The sequence below is a fragment of the Dreissena polymorpha genome, chromosome 9, assembly GCF_020536995.1.
Source record: "Dreissena polymorpha isolate Duluth1 chromosome 9, UMN_Dpol_1.0, whole genome shotgun sequence".
NCBI lineage: Eukaryota > Metazoa > Mollusca > Bivalvia > Myida > Dreissenidae > Dreissena > Dreissena polymorpha.
The window spans coordinates 104,068,526-104,074,293 of NC_068363.1; positions in this window are offsets into that span (position 1 = coordinate 104,068,526).

The following is a 5,768-nucleotide window of genomic DNA, read 5'->3' on the forward strand; positions in this document are numbered from 1 at the left end:
CTTATTTGAACGAAAAAATCCAATAAAGCATAAAGTGTCGTTCCTGATTAGCATGTGCGGACTGCACAAGCTTATCTGGGACGAAACTTAACGCACATATATCCAGCCCAGTTTTTCCAGAGTTAGACTAGATTGATTCGCTTGATTTCAGAGTTTCGTCTAAGTGATGTGACCCCTGTATATTACATTCGGTACAAGCCAGTGTTCAAATGCATGACAACTTTAACGACTGACAAGCATGCAGTCGACTGACAAGCATGCAGTCGTCTAATTTCACTTGCATTCTTTTTATCAAATATTTGGACGAACATGTATTATCTTTTTTCCTATCAGATTGTGTTAAAAAATAAAATAAAAAAATTTCGCTTACTTATATTCATATGCACATTCAGCAGGAAAAAACTACACCCGCATGCTGTCCGTAAATGTCAGAGCTCAATGTTATAAATTCATTTTTGAAAATGTTTTCGAGCAACAAGATATAAACCATTTTAACTTCGACCCGGATATTGTGAATTGTAGTAAAATCCCATCTCTTGAATACGTACGCGAAAATCTTGTTTTAAGGGATATAAATTTAACGAAGACTCTACATTTGATCTGCTTTAATGATGAAGTATTGCCGTATAATAAAAGTTCACTTTAAAACTTAGGATGACCTATTTCAGCCACAAACGTCTGACGGCAGGCTGTCCTGTACTGAAAATGAATCAGGAATTTCAATAAAACCCTGTTTTTACCAACACAAAGGAGCTCAAGTTAAAACGGGATATCTACGTTGTAAAAAGATCTGTGTAAAAAGATCTGTGTAACTGGGTAGCTGCATGTTTAAAAAAACAATCCCTTGCTGAAACCGTTTATATGCGTTGTAAAATTATCTCTAGTTGCAACGGGTTAGCTCCATTTTTTAGGATATCTATGTGAAATGTGTCTGATGCGTTGAATGCGATCTCTAGCTGAAACATGACAGCCACGTTGAACTATGATCTAAATTGGGTAACTACGTTGTTACATGATCTCTAGGTAAATTTGAGTCTCTTATTTGTAACAGGATCTCTAGCTACAAGTAGGTCACTGCGTTGTAATAGGACCTCTAGTTATAATGGGTTCGCATGGTTTTAATAGGATTTCTATTTATAATGGGTTCGCTTCGTTGTAATAGGACCTCTAGTTATAACTTCGTGATAATTGGATCTCTAGTTATAATGGGTTCGCTTCGTTGTAATAGGATCTCTAGCTTAAATAGATTCGCTTCGTCGTTCGTTGTAATAGGATCTCTAGTTTAATGGGTTCGCTTCGTTGTAATAGGATCACTAGTTATAATGGTGCTTCGTCTGTAATAGGATCACTAGTTATAATGGTTTTGCTTCGTTGTAATAGGATCTCTAGCTTAAATGGATTCGCTTCGTTGGTAATAGGATCTCTAGTTATAATGGGTTCGCTTCGTAGTAATAGGATCTCTAGTTATAATGTGTTCGCTTCGTTGTAATAGGATTTCTAATTATAATGGGTTCGCTTCGTGATAATAGGATCTCTAGTTATAATGGGTTCGCTTCGTTAAACAGGATCTCTAGTTATAATGGGTTCGCATAGTTGTAATAGGATCTCTAGCTTAAATGGGTTCGCTTCGTTGTAATAGGATCTCTAGCTTGAATGGGTTCGCTTCGTTGTAATAGGATCTCTGGTTTATAAAGGTTCGCTTCGTTGTAATAGGATCTCTAGGTTATAATGGGTTCGCTTCGTTAATAGGATCTCTAGTTATAATGGGGTCGCTTTGTTGTAATAGGATCACTAGTTATAATGGGTTTGCTTCGTTGTTATAGGATCTCTTGCTTAAATGGATTCGCTTCGTTTTAATAGTCTCTATAGCTTAAATAGGTTCGCTTCGTTGTACTAGGAGATCTAGTTATTATGGGTTCGCTTTGTTGTAATATGATCTATAGCTTAAATGGACTCGCTTCGTTGTAATAGGATCTCTAGCTTAAATGGATTCGCTTCGTTGTAGTAGGATCTCTAGTTATAATGGGTTCGCATAGTTGTAATAGGACCTGTAGTTATAATGGGTTCGCATGGTTTTAATAGGATCTCTAGTATAATGTGTTCGCTTCGTTGGAATAGGATCTCTAACTTAAATGGGTTCGCTTTGTTGTAAGGATTTTCTATTTATAATGGTCGCTTCGTTGTTATAGGATCACTTGCTTAAATGGATTCGCTTCGTTTAAATAGGATCTCTAGCTTAGTGGATTCGCTTCGTTGTAATAGGATCTCTAGTTATAATGGTTCGCTTCGTGGTAATAGGATCTCTAGCTTAAATGTATTTGCTTCGTGGTAATAGGATCTCTAGCTTAAACGTATTTGCTTCGTTGTAATAGGATCTCTAGCTTAAATAGGTTCGCTTCGTTGCAATAGGATCTCTAGTTATAATGGGTTCGCTTCGCTGTAATAGTATCTCTAGTTATAATAGGTTCGCTTCGTTGTAATAGGATCTCTAGCTTAAATGGATTCGCTTCGTTTTAATATGATCTATGCTTAAATGGATTCGCTTCGTTGTAATAGGATCTCTAGTTATAATGGGTTCGCTTCGTGGTAATAGGATCTCTAGCTTAAATGGATTCGCTTCGTTGTAATAGGATATCTAGCTTAAATGGGTTCGCTTCGTTGTAATAGGATCTCTAGTTATAATGGGTTCGCTTCGTTGTAATAGGATCACTAGTTATAATGGGTTCGCTCTTTGTTGTATAGGATCTCTAGTTATAATAGGTTCGCTTCGTTGTACTAGGATCTCTAGTTATAATGGTTTCGCTTCGTTGTAATAGGATCTCTAGTTATAATAGGTTCGCTTCGTTGTAATAGGATCTCTAGCTTAAATGGATTCGCTTGTTTTAAATAGGATCTTTAGTTATAATGGGTTCTCTTCGTTGTTATAGGATCACTATTTATAATGGGTTCGCATCGTTGTTATAGGATCGCTAATTAAAATGGGTTCATTTCGTTATAATAGGATCTTTAGCTTTAATGGATTCGCTTCGTTGTAATAGGATATCTAGCTTAAATGGGTTCGCTTCGTTGTAATAAGATTTCTAGTCATAATGGGTTCGCTTCGTTGTACTAGGATCTCTAGCTTAAATGGATTCGCTTCGTTGTAATAGGATCTCTAGCTTAAATGAGTTCGCTTCGTTGTAATAGGATCTCTAGTTATTATTGGTTCGCTTCGTTGTAATAGGATCTCTAGTTATAATGGGTTCGCTTCGTTTGTACTAGGATCTCAAGCTTAAAAGAGTTCGCTTCGTTGTAATAGGATCTCTAGTTATTATTGGTTCGCTTCGTTGTAATAGGATCTCTAGTTATAATAGGTTCGCTTCGTTGTAATAGGATCTCTTGTTATAATGGGGTCGCTTCGTTGTTATAGGATCTCTAGTTATAATGGGTTATCTTCGTTGTAACAGGATCTCTAGCTTAAATGGATTCGCTTGTTTCAATGGTGTTGTTCAGTTGCAATATGACGTCTGTTTACAATTGGGTCTCTGCATTATAAAAGGATCTCCAGTTCCAATGTTGCAATCGACACTCGTGTTACAATTGCGTCGCTGTGTTGCCATAGGATACCCTTTTTTCAATGGGAAATCCACGTTTCAATAGGATATCAAGTTCCAATTATGTCGCTGCGTTGCAATGAGATTGCTAGTTTAATTTTGGACGTTGTGTTGTAATAGGATATATAGTTGCCATGTGGTCGCTATGAAAAAATTGGGTTTTAGTTGCAATTGGGAGTTGCGTTCTAATAAGATCACTATTTAAAACTGGGCCGTGCATTGCAATGAGATCTCACGTAACAATGAGCTCATTGCGCTCCAATAGGATCTCAAGTTGACACTGGGTCGTTGCGTTGCAATAAGATGACAAGTAGCAATGAGCTCGCTGCACTCTTATAGTATCGATAATTGCAATAGGGTTGGCGGCGTTGCAATAGGATATCATGTTGCAATGAGGTCGCTGTGTTGCCAGAGGATCTCTAGTTACAATTGGATCGCCTCATTTAAAAGGTTATCTCATGTTGCAATAAGACAGCCGAATCGAAACAGGATCTCTTGTTACAATGGGACTGGATCGTTTAATAGGGTCTCTAATTCCAATAGGGTCGCTGCGTCGAAATTGGATCTCTTGTTACGATCGGGTCGATGTCTTGTAATAAGATCTTCTTATGTGATGTGATGCTTTCTTGTTAAAATCGGGTCGCTGAGTTGTAACGGGAAGTCTTTGCTTTTAGATTGCTGTTTTTTTATAGTATCTCTTGTTTAAATCCGGTCGCTGCGTTGTAAAAGGATTTCTAGAAAAGATGGGGTTTCTTAATTGACATATATTTTTTAAGTTGAATGGGGTCGCCTCGTTGTAATATGATCTCTTGTTAATGGAGTTGCTGCGTTGTATTAGTACCTCTAGTTGCAATTGGATCGGTGCGTTAAAAATGATCTTTAGTTGCAATAAGCTCGCTGTATTGCAAGTGTATGTCTAGTTGCTATGTTGTAGCTACGTTGTTATAGGATCTCTTATTGCAATGGGGTCGCACGTTGTTATAGTATCCGGTGGACTTTGGGTCGCTACGGCGTAATTGGATCTCTAGTGGCAATCTGGTCGCTTCGTTGTTATGAGTAACTACGTAGGAAAAGGTTCTCTTAATGCAATGGATCGCACGTTGTACTATCATTCTAATGAACTGAGGTCGCTACGGTGTAATTGGGACTTTAGTTGCATTGTGGTCGCCGCGTTGTAAACAGGATCGCTTATTTCAATGGGGTTGTTGCGTTGCTGTAGGATCTCTTGTTGGAATAGAGTATGCGTTTTAAACAGGATCTCTAGCTACAATAGGGTCGCTGCATTTGAATAGGACCTTTATAGTTACAATGGGACGCGGCTTTCCAATAAGATCTTAAGTGACAATGAATAGCTGCGGATATATAGTAATAGGATATATAGTCGCTATGGGGGTCGCTGCGTCTTAATATGATCTCTTGCTACGATAGACCACTGCGGTTTTATATGATCTCTAAATGCAATGTGACCGCTTTGTTGTAACAGGATCTCTAGTTGTAATTGGAATGCTGCGTTCTATTAAGATCTCTAGCTTGAAATAGGGTAGCAGCGTTGCAATAGGATCCCTTGTTACTATTTGATCGCTGCCTTATTACAGGATCTCTAGTTTCAATATACTCGTAGTCCTTGAGCTCCAATAGGATGTCTAATTACAATGGGTGATAGGATGTCTAGTTACAATGGGATCGCTGCACTCCAATAGGATCTCTTGTGTGAATGGGATAGCGTGGGTCCCGATCCGGTCCGTCTAGGGTGTGGACGGTGGTTTGAAAGGGCTCCGGTAGAAGTGCATATGAAATGAAAACTTTTTTGAAATTGCCATGTTACATTTCAAAGAGGATGTATTGTTGTTTTACTATTTTAAAGTATTTTTATTGTGAGTTTATCCGAAATCCTTACGGTTTTTCTTTTTATTAAGATATTTATCTGTAAATTGTTTTAGTATTTGTTATAATTGCCAGTTGAGTGTTGCCGCAGGAGTTGTTCCCAAAATACAAGGGTGTATTGATATGCCCTGCATGTAGGATCTAAAATGTGGCCATATTGTGAATGAATTTACCTGTTTCTATACAACTCGTGGATTGACTATTTGAGCAGCCATGATTTAATATGAGTGTGAACTTGTTAATTTCAGAGAACATCATAGAAACAAAAGACATTTCAACCGTTAACTTGCA